This window comes from Procambarus clarkii, chromosome 42 (assembly GCF_040958095.1).
Source record: "Procambarus clarkii isolate CNS0578487 chromosome 42, FALCON_Pclarkii_2.0, whole genome shotgun sequence".
Lineage (NCBI taxonomy): Eukaryota > Metazoa > Arthropoda > Malacostraca > Decapoda > Cambaridae > Procambarus > Procambarus clarkii.
In genome coordinates, this window is record NC_091191.1 from 34,917,435 (window position 1) to 34,930,668 (window position 13,234).

Genomic DNA, 13,234 nt, shown 5'->3' on the forward strand with positions numbered 1-13,234 from the left:
TGGGGGTGTGGTGGTGGGGAGTGTTGGGGTGTGGTGGTGGGGAGTGTGGGGGTATGGTGGTGGGGGGGTGTGTGGTGGTGGTGAGTGTGGGGGGGTGTGGTTGTGGTGAGTGTGGGGGGGTGTGGTGGTGGTGAGTGTGGGGGTGTGGTGGTGGGGAGTGTGGGGGTGTGGTGGTGGGAGTGTGTGTGTGTGCTGGTGGGGAGTGTTGGGGTCTGGTGGTGGGGTGTGGTGGTGGGAAGTGTGTGGGTGTGGTAATGGGAGTATGGTGGTGGGGAGTGTGTGGGGGAAAGTGTGGTGTGTGGTGGTGTGGAGTGTCAGCTTGTGGTGGTGGGGAGTGTGGGGGTGTGGTGGTGGGGGGTGTGGGGGTGTGGTGGTGGTGAGTGTGGGGGGTGTGGTGGTGAGTGTGGGGGGGTGTGGTGGTGGGGGGTTTGGTGGTGGTGAGTGTGGGGGGTGTGGTGTGGTGAGTGTGGGTGTGTGGTAGTGAGGAGTGTGGGTGTGTGGTGGTGGGAGTGTGGGGGTGTAGTAGTGGTGAGGTGGGGTGTGGTGGTGGTGAGTGTGGGTGTGTGGTGGTGGGGAGTGTGGGGGTGTGGTGGTGGGGAGTGTGGAGGTGTAATGGTGGTGAGAGTGGGGGTGTGGTGGTGGTGAGTGTGGGGGTGTGGTGGTGGTGAGTGTGGGGTGTGTGGTGGTGGTGAGTGTGGGGGTGTGGTGGTGGGGAGTGTGGGTGGTGGGGAGTGTGGGGGTGTGGTGGTGGTGAGTGTGGGTGTGTGGTGGTGGGGAGTGTGGGGTGTGGTGGGTGGTGAGTGTGGGTAGGGTGGTGGTGAGTGTGGGGGTGTGGTGGTGGTGAGTGTGGGGGTGTGGTGGTGGTGAGTGTGGGGGTGTGGTGGTGGGGAGTGTGAGGGTGTGGTGGTGGGGAGTGTGGGGGTTGTGTGGTGGGGAGTGTGGGGTGTGTGGGTGGGGTAGTGTGGGGGTTGGTGGTGGGGAGTGTGGGGGGTGTGGTGGTGGTGAGTGTGGGTGTGTGGTGGTGGGGAGTGTGGGGGTGTGGTGGTGGTGAGTGTGGGGGTGTGGTGTGGTGAGTGTGGGGTGTGGTGGTGGGGAGTGTGGGGGTGTGGTGGTGGGGAGTGTGAGGGTGTGGTGGTGGGGAGTGTGAGGGTGTGGTGGTGGGGCGTGTGGAGGTTTATTGGTGGAGTGTGGGGTGTGGTGGTGGTGAGTGTGGGGGTGTGGCGTTGGGGAGTGTGGGGGTGTGGTGGTGATGAGTGTGGGGTGTGGTGGTGGGGAGTGTGGGGGGGTTTGGTGGTGGGGTGTGGTGGGGGGGAAGTGTGTGGGTGTGGTGGTGGGGAGTGTGGAGGTGTAATGGTGGTGAGTGTGGGGGTGTGGTGGTGGTGAGTGTGGGGGTGTGGTGTTGGGGAGTGTGGGGGTGTGGTGGTGATGAGTGTGGGGGTGTGGTGGTGGTGAGTGTGGGGGTGTGGTGGGTGGGGAGTGTGGGGGGGTTTGGTGGTGGGGTGTGGTGGGGGGGTGAAGTGTGTGGGTGTGGTGGTGGGGAGTGTCAGCTTGTGGTGGTGGGGAGTGTGGGGGTGTGGTGGTGGGGAGTGTGGGGGTGTGGTGGTGGGGAGTGTGGGGTGTGGTGGTGGGGAGTGTGGGGGTGTGGTGGTGGGGGGTGTGGGGTGTGTGGTGGGGGTGTGGGGGGCTGTGGTGGTGGTGGTGTGGGGGTGTGTGGATTGGGGTGGTGGTGAGTGTGGGTGTGTGGTGGTGGTGGTGAGTTGTGGGGGTGGGGGGTGTGGTGGTGGTGAGTGTGGGTGTGTGGTGGTGGGGAGTGTGGGGGTGGTGGTGAGTGTGGGTGTGTGGTGGTGATGAGTGTGGGGGTGTGGTGGTGGTGGTGAGTGTGGGTGTGTGGTGTGGTGGTGAGTGTGTGGGGGGGGTTGTGGTGGTGGTGAGCGTGGGGTGTGGTGGGGGGGAGTGTGGGGGTGTGGTGGGGGGGAGTGTGTTGGGGTGTGGTGGTGGTGGTGGGGAGTGTGGAGGTGTGGAGGTGGTGGTGAGTGTGGGGGTGTGGTGGGTGGGGGGGTGTGGCGGTGGTGAGTGTGTGGGTGTGGTGGTGGGAGGGTGTGGTGGTGGTGAGTGTGGGGGTGTGGTGGTGGTGAGTGTGGGGGGTGTGGTGGTGGGGGGGTGTGGTGGTGGTGAGTGTGGGGTGTGGCGTTGGGGAGCGTGGGGTGTGGTGGTGATGAGTGTGGGGGTGTGGTGGGGAGTGTGGGGGGGATTGTGGTGGGTGTGGTGAGGGGAGTGTGTGGGTGTGGTGGTGGGAGTGTGGAGGTGTAGTGGTGGTGAGTGTGGGGTGTGGTGGTGGTGCGTGTGGGGGTGTGGTGTTGGGGAGTGTGGGGGTGTGGTGGTGATGAGTGTGGGGGTGTGGTGGTGGTGAGTGTGGGGGTGTGGTGGTGGGGAGTGTGGGGGGGTTTGGTGGTGGGGTGTGGTGGGGGGAAGTGTGTGGGTGTGGTGGTGGGGAGTGTCAGCTTGTGGTGGTGGGGAGTGTGGGGGTGTGGTTGTGGGGGTGTGGTGGTGGGGAGTGTGGGGGTGTAGTGGTGGGGAGTGTGGGGGTGTGGTGGTGGGGGTGTGGGGGTGTGGTGGTGGGGGTTGTGGGGGTGTGGTGGTGGGGAGTGTGGGGGTGTGGTGGTGAGTGTGGGGTAGGGTGGTGGTGAGTGTGGGGGTGTGGTGGTGAGTGTGGGGGTGTGGTGGTGGTGAGTGTGGGGGTGTGGTGGTGGGGAGTGTGAGGGTGTGGTGGTGGGGAGTGTGGGGGTGTGGTGGTGGGAGTGTGGGGGTGTGGTGGTGGGGAGTGTGGGTGTGTGGTGGTGGGGAGTGTGGGGGTGTGGTGGTGGTGAGTGTGGGGTGTGGTGGTGGTGAGTGTGGGGGTGTGGTGGTGGGGAGTGTGGGGGTGTGGTGGTGGGGAGTGTGAGGGTGTGGTGGTGGGGAGTGTGAGGGTGTGTGGTGGGGGTGTGGGGGTGTGGTGGTGGTGGTGAGTGTGGGGGTGTGTGGTGAGTGTGGGGGGTGTGGTGGTGGGGGGTTTGGTGGTGGTGAGTGTGGGGGTGTGGTGGTGGGAGTGTGGGTGTGTGGTGGTGAGGAGTGTGGGTGTGTGGTGGTGTGGGGTGTGGGGGTGTAGTGGTGGTGAGTGTGGGGGTGTGGTGGTGGTGAGTGTGGGTGTGTGGTGGTGGGGAGTGTGGGGGTGTGGTGGTGGGGTGTGGAGGTGTAATGGTGGTGAGTGTGGGGTGTGGGGTGGTGAGTGTGGGGGTGTGGGGGTGGTGAGTGTGGGTGTGTGGTGGTGGTGAGTGTGGGGGTGTGGTGGTGGGGAGTGTGGGGTGTGGTGGTGGTGAGTGTGGGTGTGTGGTGTGGTGGTGAGTGTGGGTGTGTGGTGGTGGGGAGTGTGGGGGTGTGGTGGTGGTGAGTGTGGGGTAGGGTGGTGGTGAGTGTGGGGGTGTGGTGGTGGTGAGTGTGGGGGTGTGGTGGTGGTGAGTGTGGGGGTGTGGTGGTGGGGAGTGTGAGGGTGTGGTGGTGGGGAGTGTGGGGGTGTGGCGTTGGGGAGTGTGGGGGTGTGGTGGTGATGAGTGTGGGGGTGTGGTGGTGGGAGTGTGGGGGGTTTGGTGGTGGGGTGGAAGTGTGTGGGTGTGGTGGTGGGGAGTGTGGAGGTGTAATGGTGGTGAGTGTGGGGGTGTGGTGGTGGTGAGTGTGGGTGTGTGGTGTTGGGGAGTGTGGGGGTGTGGTGGTGATGAGTGTGGGGGTGTGGTGGTGGTGAGTGTGGGGGTGTGGTGGTGGGGAGTGTGGGGGGGTTTGGTGGTGGGGTGTGGTGGGGGGGAAGTGTGTGGGTGTGTGGTGGGGAGTGTCAGCTTGTGGTGGTGGGGAGTTTGGGGGTGTGGTGGTGGGGAGTGTGGGGGTGTGGTGGTGGGGAGTGTGGGGGTGCGGTGGTGGGGAGTGTGGGGTGTGTGGTGGGGAGTGTGGGGGTGTGGTGGTGGGGGGTGTGGGGGTGTGGTGGTGGGGGGTGTGGGGGTGTGGTGGTGGGGAGTGTGGGGTGTGGTGTTGGTGAGTGTGGGGGTGTGGTGGTGGTGAGTGGGGGTGTGGTGGTGGTGAGTGTGGGGGTGTGGTGGTGGTGAGTGTGGGGGTGTGGTGGTGGTGAGTGTGGGGGTGTGGTGGTGGTGAGTGTGGGGGTGTGGTGGTGGTGAGTGTGGGGGTGTAGTGGTGGGGAGTGTGGGGTGTTGTGGTGGTGAGTGTGGGGGTGTGGTGGTGGTGAGGTGTGGGGGTGGTGGTGGTGAGTGTGGGGGTGTGGTGGTGGGGAGGTGTGGGGGTGTGGTGGTGGTGAGTGTGGGGTGTGGTGGTGGTGAGTGTAGGGTGTGTGGTGGTGGGGAGTGTGGGTGTGTGGTGGTGGTGGAGAGTGTGGGGTGTGGTGGTGGTGAGTGTGGGGGTGTGGTGGTGGGAGTTGTGATGTGTGTGGTGGTGGGGAGTGTAGGGGTGTGTGGTGGTGGGGAGTGTGGGGGTGTGGTGGTGGGGAGTGTGGGTGGTGTGGTGGTGGGAGTGTGGGTGTGTGGTGGTGGTGGGAGTGTGGGGGTGTTGTGGTGGTGGGGAGTGTGGGGTGTGTGGTGGTGGTGGGAGTGTGGGGTGTGTGGTGGTGGTGGGGAGTGTGGGTGTGGTGGTGGTGGGAGTGTGGGTGTGTGGTGGTGGTGAGTGTGGGGGTGTGGGGTGGGGAGTGTGGGGGGTGGTGGTGGGGAGTGTGAGGGTGTGGTGGTGGGGAGTGTGAGGGTGTGGTGTGGGGAGTGTGGAGGTGTAATTGTGGTGAGTGTGGGGGTGTGGTGGTGGTGAGTGTGGGGGTGTGGCGTTGGGGAGCGTGGGGGTGTGGTGGTGATGAGTGTGGGGGTGTGGTGGTGGGGAGTGTGGGGGGGTTTGGTGGTGGGGTGTGGTGGGGGGGAAGTGTGTGGGTGTGGTGGTGGGGAGTGTGGAGGTGTAATGGTGGTGAGTGTGGGGTGTGGTGGTGGTGAGTGTGGGGGTGTGGTGTTGGGGAGTGTGGGGTGTGGTGGTGATGAGTGTGGGGGTGTGGTGGTGGTGAGTGTGGGGGTGTGGTGGTGGGGAGTGTGGGGGGGTTTGGTGGTGGGGTGTGGTGGGGGGTGTGTGGGTGTGGTGGTGGGGGTGTCAGCTTGTGTGGTGGGGAGTGTGGGGGTGTGGTTGTGGGGGTGTGGTGGTGTGGGGAGTGTGGGGGTGTAGTGGTGGGGAGTGTGGGGGGTGTGAGGTGGGGGGGTGTGGGGGTGTGTGGTGGGGGGTGTGGGGGTGTGGGTGGTGGGGAGTGTGGGGGTGTGGTGGGGGTGAGTGTGGGGGTTGGTGTGTGATGTGGTGTGGGGGTGTGGTGGTGGTGAGTGTGGGGGTGTGGTGGTGGTGAGTGTGGGGGGTGGTGGTGGGAGTGTGGAGGGTGTGGTGGTGGGGAGTGTGGGGGTGTGGTGGATGGGGGAGTGTGGGGGGTTGGTGGTGGGGAGTGTGGGGGTGTGGTGGTGGTGAGTGTGGGTGGTGGTGGTGGGGAGTGGGGGGTGTGGTGGTGGTGAGTGTGGGTTGTGGTGGTGGTGAGTGTGGGGTGTGGTGGTGGGGAGTGTGGGGTGTGTGTGGTGGGAGTGTGAGGGTGTGTGGTGGGGGGAGTGTGGGGGTGTGGGGGGTGGGGACGTGTGGAGGTGTAATGGTGGGGAGTGTGGGGGTTTGGTGGTGGTGTGAGTGTGGGGTGTGGCGTTGGGGAGTGTGGGGGTGTGGGGGTGGATGATGTGGGGGTGTGGTGGTGGGGAGTGTGGGGGGTTTGGTGGTGGGGTTGGTGGGGGGAAGTGTGTGGGTGTGGTGGTGGGGAGTGTGGAGGTGTAATGGTGGTGAGTGTGGGGGGGGGGGTGGTGGTGAGTGTGGGGGTGTGGTGTTGGGGAGTGTGGGGGTGTGGTGGTGATGAGTGTGGGGTGTGGTGGTGGTGAGTGTGGGGGTGTGGTGGTGGGGAGTGTGGGGGGGGTTTGGTGGTGCGGTGTGGTGGGGGGGAAGTGTGTGGGTGTGGTGGTGGGGGGTGTGGTGGTGGGGAGTGTGGGGGGTTTGGTGGTGCGGTGGTGGTGGGGGGGGAAGTGTGTGGGTGTGGTGGTGGGAGTGTGGGGGTGTGGTGGTGGGGAGTGTGGGGGTGGGTGGTGGGGAGTGTGGGGGTGTGGTGGTGGGGAGTGTGGGGGTGTGGTGGTGGGGGGTGTGGGGGTGTGGTGTGGGGGGTGTGGGGGTGTGGTGGTGGGGAGTGTGGGGGTGTGGTGGTGGTGAGTGTGGGGGGTGTGGTGGGGTGGGGGGGTGTGGTGGTGGTGGGGTGGGGGTGTGGTGGTGGGGAGTGTTGGGGTGTGGTGGTGGGGTGTGGTGGTGGGAGTGTGGGGGTATGGTGGTGGGGGGTGTGTGGTGGTGGTGGAGTGTGGGGGGTGTGGTGGTGGTGAGTGTGGGGGGGTGTGGTGGTGGTGAGTGTGGGGGTGTGGTGGTGGGGAGTGTGGGGGTGTGGTGGTGGGGATTGTGTGTGTGTGCTGGTGGGGAGTGTTGGGGTCTGGTGGTGGGGTGTGGTGGGGGAAGTGTGTGGGTGTGGTAATGGGGAGTATGGTGGTGGGGAGTGTAGTGGGGGAAAGTGTGGTGGTGTGGTGGTGTGGAGTGTCAGCTTGTGGTGGTGGGGAGTGTGGGAGTGTGGTGGTGGGGGGTGTGGGGGTGTGGTGGTGGTGAGTGTGGGGGGTGTGGTGGTGAGTGTGGGGGGTGTGGTGGTGGGGGGTTTGGTGGTGGTGAGTGTGGGGGTGTGGTGGTGGGGAGTGTGGGGGTGTGGTGGTGGTGAGTGTGGGTGTGTGGTGGTGGGGAGTGTGGGGGTGTGGTGGTGGTGAGTGTGGGGGTGGTGGTGGTGGTGAGTGTGGGGGTGTGGTGGTGGGGAGTGTGGGGGTGTGGTGGTGGGGAGTGTGAGGGTGTGGTGGTGGGGAGTGTGAGGGTGTGGTGGTGGGGAGTGTGGAGGTGTAATGGTGGTGAGTGTGGGGGTGTGGTGGTGATGAGTGTGGGGGTGTGGTGGTGGGGAGTGTGGGGGGGTTTGGTGGTGGGGGTGGAAGTGTGTGGGTGTGGTGGTGGGGAGTGTGGAGGTGTAATGGTGGTGAGTGTGGGGGTGTGGTGGTGGTGAGTGTGGGGGTGTGGTGGTGGTGAGTGTGGGGTTGGTGGTGGTGAGTGTGGGGGTGTGGTGGTGGTGAGTGTGGGGGTGTGGTGGTGGTGAGTGTGGGGGTGTGGTGGTGGGGAGTGTGAGGGTGTGGTGGTGGGGAGTGTGGGGGTGTGGTGGTGGGGAGTGTGGGGGTGTGGTGGTGGGGAGTGTGGGGGTGTGGTGGTGGTGAGTGTGGGTGTGTGGTGGTGGGGAGTGTGGGGGTGTGGTGGTGGTGAGTGTGGGGGTGTGGTGGTGGTGAGTGTGGGGGTGTGGTGGTGGGGAGTGTGGGGGTGTGGTGGTGGGGAGTGTGAGGGTGTGGTGGTGGGGAGTGTGAGGGTGTGGTGGTGGGGAGTGTGGAGGTGTAATGGTGGTGAGTGTGGGGTGTGGTGGTGGTGAGTGTGGGGGTGTGGCGTTGGGGAGTGTGGGGGTGTGGTGGTGATGAGTGTGGGGGTGTGGTGGTGGGGAGTGTGGGGGGGTTTGGTGGTGGGGTGTGGTGGGGGGGAAGTGTGTGGGTGTGGTGGTGGGGAGTGTGGAGGTGTAATGGTGGTGAGTGTGGGGGTGTGGTGGTGGTGAGTGTGGGGGTGTGGTGTTGGGGAGTGTGGGGGTGTGGTGGTGATGAGTGTGGGGGTGTGGTGGTGGTGAGTGTGGGGGTGTGGTGGTGGGGAGTGTGGGGGGGTTTGGTGGTGCGGTGTGGTGGGGGGGAAGTGTGTGGGTGTGGTGGTGGGGAGTGTGGGGGTGTGGTGGTGGGGAGTGTGGGGGTGTGGTGGTGGGGAGTGTGGGGGTGTGGTGGTGGGGAGTGTGGGGGTGTGGTGGTGGGGGGTGTGGGGGTGTGGTGGTGGGGGGGTGTGGGGGTGTGGTGGTGGGGGAGTGTGGGGGTGTGGTGGTGGTGAGTGTGGGGGGTGTGGTGGTGGGGGGGTGTGGTGGTGGTGGGTGTGGGGGTGTGGTGGTGGGGAGTGTTGGGGTGTGGTGGTGGGTGTGGTGCTGGGGAGTGTGGGGGTATGGTGGTGGGGGGGTGTGTGGTGGTGGTGAGTGTGGGGGGGGTGTGGTGGTGGTGAGTGTGGGGGGGTGTGGTGGTGGTGAGTGTGGGGGTGTGGTGGTGGGGAGTGTGGGGGTGTGGTGGTGGGGATTGTGTGTGTGTGCTGGTGGGGAGTGTTGGGGTCTGGTGGTGGGGTGTGGTGGGGGGAAGTGTGTGGGTGTGGTAATGGGGAGTGTGGTGGTGGGGAGTGTAGTGGGGGAAAGTGTGGTGGTGTGGTGGTGTGGAGTGTCAGCTTGTGGTGGTGGGGAGTGTGGGAGTGTGGTGGTGGGGGGTGTGGGGGTGTGGTGGTGGTGAGTGTGGGGGGTGTGGTGGTGAGTGTGGGGGGTGTGGTGGTGGGGGGTTTGGTGGTGGTGAGTGTGGGGGTGTGGTGGTGGGAGTGTGGGTGTGTGGTGGTGAGGAGTGTGGGTGTGTGGTGGTGGGGAGTGTGGGGGTGTAGTGGTGGTGAGTGTGGGGGTGTGGTGGTGGTGAGTGTGGGTGTGTGGTGGTGGGGAGTGTGGGGGTGTGGTGGTGGGGAGTGTGGAGGTGTAAAGGTGGTGAGTGTGGGGGTGTGGTGGTGGTGAGTGTGGGGGTGTGGGGGTGGTGAGTGTGGGTGTGTGGTGGTGGTGAGTGTGGGGGTGTGGTGGTGGGGAGTGTGGGGGTGTGGTGGTGGTGAGTGTGGGTGTGTGGTGGTGGTGAGTGTGGGTGTGTGGTGGTGGGGAGTGTGGGGGTGTGGTGGTGGTGAGTGTGGGGTAGGGTGGTGGTGAGTGTGGGGGTGTGGTGGTGGTGAGTGTGGGGGTGTGGTGGTGGTGAGTGTGGGGGTGTGGTGGTGGGGAGTGTGAGGGTGTGGTGGTGGGGAGTGTGGGGGTGTGGCGTTGGGGAGTGTGGGGGTGTGGTGGTGATGAGTGTGGGGGTGTGGTGGTGGGGAGTGTGGGGGGGTTTGGTGGTGGGGTGGAAGTGTGTGGGTGTGGTGGTGGGGAGTGTGGAGGTGTAATGGTGGTGAGTGTGGGGGTGTGGTGGTGGTGAGTGTGGGTGTGTGGTGTTGGGGAGTGTGGGGGTGTGGTGGTGATGAGTGTGGGGGTGTGGTGGTGGTGAGTGTGGGGGTGTGGTGGTGGGGAGTGTGGGGGGGTTTGGTGGTGGGGGTGTGGTGGGGGGGAAGTGTGTGGGTGTGGTGGTGGGGAGTGTCAGCTTGTGGTGGTGGGGAGTTTGGGGGTGTGGTGGTGGGGAGTGTGGGGGTGTGGTGGTGGGGAGTGTGGGGGTGTGGTGGTGGGGAGTGTGGGGGTGTGGTGGTGGGGGGTGTGGGGGTGTGGTGGTGGGGGGTGTGGGGGTGTGGTGGTGGGGAGTGTGGGGGTGTGGTGGTGGTGAGTGTGGGGGTGTGGTGGTGGTGAGTGTGGGGGTGTGGTGGTGGTGAGTGTGGGGGTGTGGTGGTGGTGAGTGTGGGGGTGTGGTGGTGGTGAGTGTGGGGTGTGGTGGTGGGGAGTGTGGGGGTGTTGTGGTGGTGAGTGTGGGGGTGTGGTGGTGGTGAGTGTGGGGGTGTGGTGGTGGTGAGTGTGGGGGTGTGGTGGTGGTGAGTGTGGGGGTGTGGTGGTGGTGAGTGTGGGGGTGTGGTGGTGGTGAGTGTGGGGGTGTGGTGGTGGGGAGTGTGGGGGTGTGGTGGTGGTGAGTGTGGGGTAGGGTGGTGGTGAGTGTGGGGGTGTGGTGGTGGTGAGTGTGGGGGTGTGGTGGTGGTGAGTGTGGTGTGGTGGTGGGGAGTGTGGGGGTGTGGTGGTGGGGAGTGTGGGGGTGTGGTGGTGGGGAGTGTGGGGGTGTGGTGGTGGTGAGTGTGGGTGTGTGGTGGTGGTGAGTGTGGGGGTGTGGTGGTGGTGAGTGTGGGGGTGTGGTGGTGGTGAGTGTGGGGGTGTGGTGGTGGTGAGTGTGGGGGTGTGGTGGTGGTGAGTGTGGGGGTGTGGTGGTGGTGAGTGTGGGGGTGTGGTGGTGGGGAGTGTGGGGGTGTGGTGGTGGGGAGTGTGAGGGTGTGGTGGTGGGGAGTGTGAGGGTGTGGTGGTGGGGAGTGTGGAGGTGTAATTGTGGTGAGTGTGGGGGTGTGGTGGTGGTGAGTGTGGGGGTGTGGTGGTGGTGAGTGTGGGGGTGTGGTGGTGGTGAGTGTGGGGGTGTGGTGGTGGTGAGTGTGGGGGTGTGGTGGTGGGGAGTGTGGGGGTGTGGTGGTGGGGAGTGTGAGGGTGTGGTGGTGGGGAGTGTGAGGGTGTGGTGGTGGGGAGTGTGGAGGTGTAATTGTGGTGAGTGTGGGGGTGTGGTGGTGGTGAGTGTGGGGGTGTGGCGTTGGGGAGGGTGGGGGTGTGGTGGTGATGAGTGTGGGGGTGTGGTGGTGGGGAGTGTGGGGGGGTTTGGTGGTGGGGTGTGGTGGGGGGGAAGTGTGTGGGTGTGGTGGTGGGGAGTGTGGAGGTGTAATGGTGGTGAGTGTGGGGGTGTGGTGGTGGTGAGTGTGGGGGTGTGGTGTTGGGGAGTGTGGGGGTGTGGAGGTGATGAGTGTGGGGGTGTGGTGGTGGTGAGTGTGGGGGTGTGGTGGTGGGGAGTGTGGGGGGGTTTGGTGGTGGGGTGTGGTGGGGGGGAAGTGTGTGGTTGTGGTGGTGGGGAGTGTCAGCTTGTGGTGGTGGGGAGTGTGGGGGTGTGGTTGTGGGGGTGTGGTGGTGGGGAGTGTGGGGGTGTAGTGGTGGGGAGTGTGGGGGTGTGGTGGTGGGGGGTGTGGGGGTGTGGTGGTGGGGGGTGTGGGGGTGTGGTGGTGGGGAGTGTGGGGGTGTGGTGGTGGTGAGTGTGGGGTAGGGTGGTGGTGAGTGGTGTGGGGGTGTGGTGGTTGTGAGTGTGGGGGTGTGGTGGTGGTGAGTGTGGGGGTGTGGTGGTGGGGAGTGTGAGGGTGTGGTGGTGGGGAGTGTGGGGGTGTGGTGGTGGGGAGTGTGGGGGTGTGGTGGTGGGGAGTGTGGGGGTGTGGTGGTGGTGAGTGTGGGTGTGTGGTGGTGGGGAGTGTGGGGGTGTGGTGGTGGTGAGTGTGGGGGTGTGGTGGTGGTGAGTGTGGGGGTGTGGTGGTGGGGAGTGTGGGGGTGTGGTGGTGGGGAGTGTGAGGGTGTGGTGGTGGGGAGTGTGAGGGTGTGGTGGTGGGGGGTGTGGGGGTGTGGTGGTGGTGAGTGTGGGGGGTGTGGTGGTGAGTGTGGGGGGTGTGGTGGTGGGGGGTTTGGTGGTGGTGAGTGTGGGGGTGTGGTGGTGGGAGTGTGGGTGTGTGGTGGTGAGGAGTGTGGGTGTGTGGTGGTGGGGAGTGTGGGGGTGTAGTGGTGGTGAGTGTGGGGGTGTGGTGGTGGTGAGTGTGGGTGTGTGGTGGTGGGGAGTGTGGGGGTGTGGTGGTGGGGAGTGTGGAGGTGTAATGGTGGTGAGTGTGGGGGTGTGGTGGTGGTGAGTGTGGGGGTGTGGGGGTGGTGAGTGTGGGTGTGTGGTTGTGGTGAGTGTGGGGGTGTGGTGGTGGGGAGTGTGGGGGTGTGGTGGTGGTGAGTGTGGGTGTGTGGTGGTGGTGAGTGTGGGTGTGTGGTGGTGGGGAGTGTGGGGGTGTGGTGGTGGTGAGTGTGGGGTAGGGTGGTGGTGAGTGTGGGAGTGTGGTGGTGGTGAGTGTGGGGGTGTGGTGGTGGTGAGTGTGGGGGTGTGGTGGTGGGGAGTGTGAGGGTGTGGTGGTGGGGAGTGTGGGGGTGTGGCGTTGGGGAGTGTGGGGGTGTGGTGGTGATGAGTGTGGGGGTGTGGTGGTGGGGAGTGTGGGGGGGTTTGGTGGTGGGGTGGAAGTGTGTGGGTGTGGTGGTGGGGAGTGTGGAGGTGTAATGGTGGTGAGTGTGGGGGTGTGGTGGTGGTGAGTGTGGGTGTGTGGTGTTGGGGAGTGTGGGGGTGTGGTGGTGATGAGTGTGGGGGTGTGGTGGTGGTGAGTGTGGGGGTGTGGTGGTGGGGAGTGTGGGGGGGTTTGGTGGTGGGGTGTGGTGGGGGGGAAGTGTGTGGGTGTGGTGGTGGGGAGTGTCAGCTTGTGGTGGTGGGGAGTTTGGGGGTGTGGTGGTGGGGAGTGTGGGGGTGTGGTGGTGGGGAGTGTGGGGGTGTGGTGGTGGGGAGTGTGGGGGTGTGGTGGTGGGGGGTGTGGGGGTGTGGTGGTGGGGGGTGTGGGGGTGTGGTGGTGGGGAGTGTGGGGGTGTGGTGGTGGTGAGTGTGGGGGTGTGGTGGTGGTGAGTGTGGGGGTGTGGTGGTGGTGAGTGTGGGGGTGTGGTGGTGGTGAGTGTGGGGGTGTTGTGGTGGTGAGTGTGGGGGTGTGGTGGTGGTGAGTGTGGGGGTGTGGTGGTGGGGAGTGTGGGGGTGTTGTGGTGGTGAGTGTGGGGGTGTGGTGGTGGTGAGTGTGGGGGAGTGGTGGTGGGGAGTGTGGGGGTGTAGTGGTGGGGAGTGTGGGGGTGTGGTGGTGGGGGGTGTGGGGGTGTGGTGGTGGGGGGTGTGGGGGTGTGGTGGTGGGGAGTGTGGGGGTGTGGTGGTGGTGAGTGTGGGGTAGGGTGGTGGTGAGTGTGGGGGTGTGGTGGTGGTGAGTGTGGGGGTGTGGTGGTGGTGAGTGTGGGGGTGTGGTGGTGGGGAGTGTGAGGGTGTGGTGGTGGGGAGTGTGGGGGTGTGGTGGTGGGGAGTGTGGGGGTGTGGTGGTGGGGAGTGTGGGGGTGTGGTGGTGGTGAGTGTGGGTGTGTGGTGGTGGGGAGTGTGGGGGTGTGGTGGTGGTGAGTGTGGGGGTGTGGTGGTGGTGAGTGTGGGGGTGTGGTGGTGGGGAGTGTGGGGGTGTGGTGGTGGAGAGTGTGAGGGTGTGGTGGTGGGGAGTGTGAGGGTGTGGTGGTGGGGAGTGTGGAGGTGTAATGGTGGTGAGTGTGGGGGTGTGGTGGTGGTGAGTGTGGGGGTGTGGCGTTGGGGAGTGTGGGGGTGTGGTGGTGATGAGTGTGGGGGTGTGGTGGTGGGGAGTGTGGGGGGTTTGGTGGTGGGGTGTGGTGGGGGGG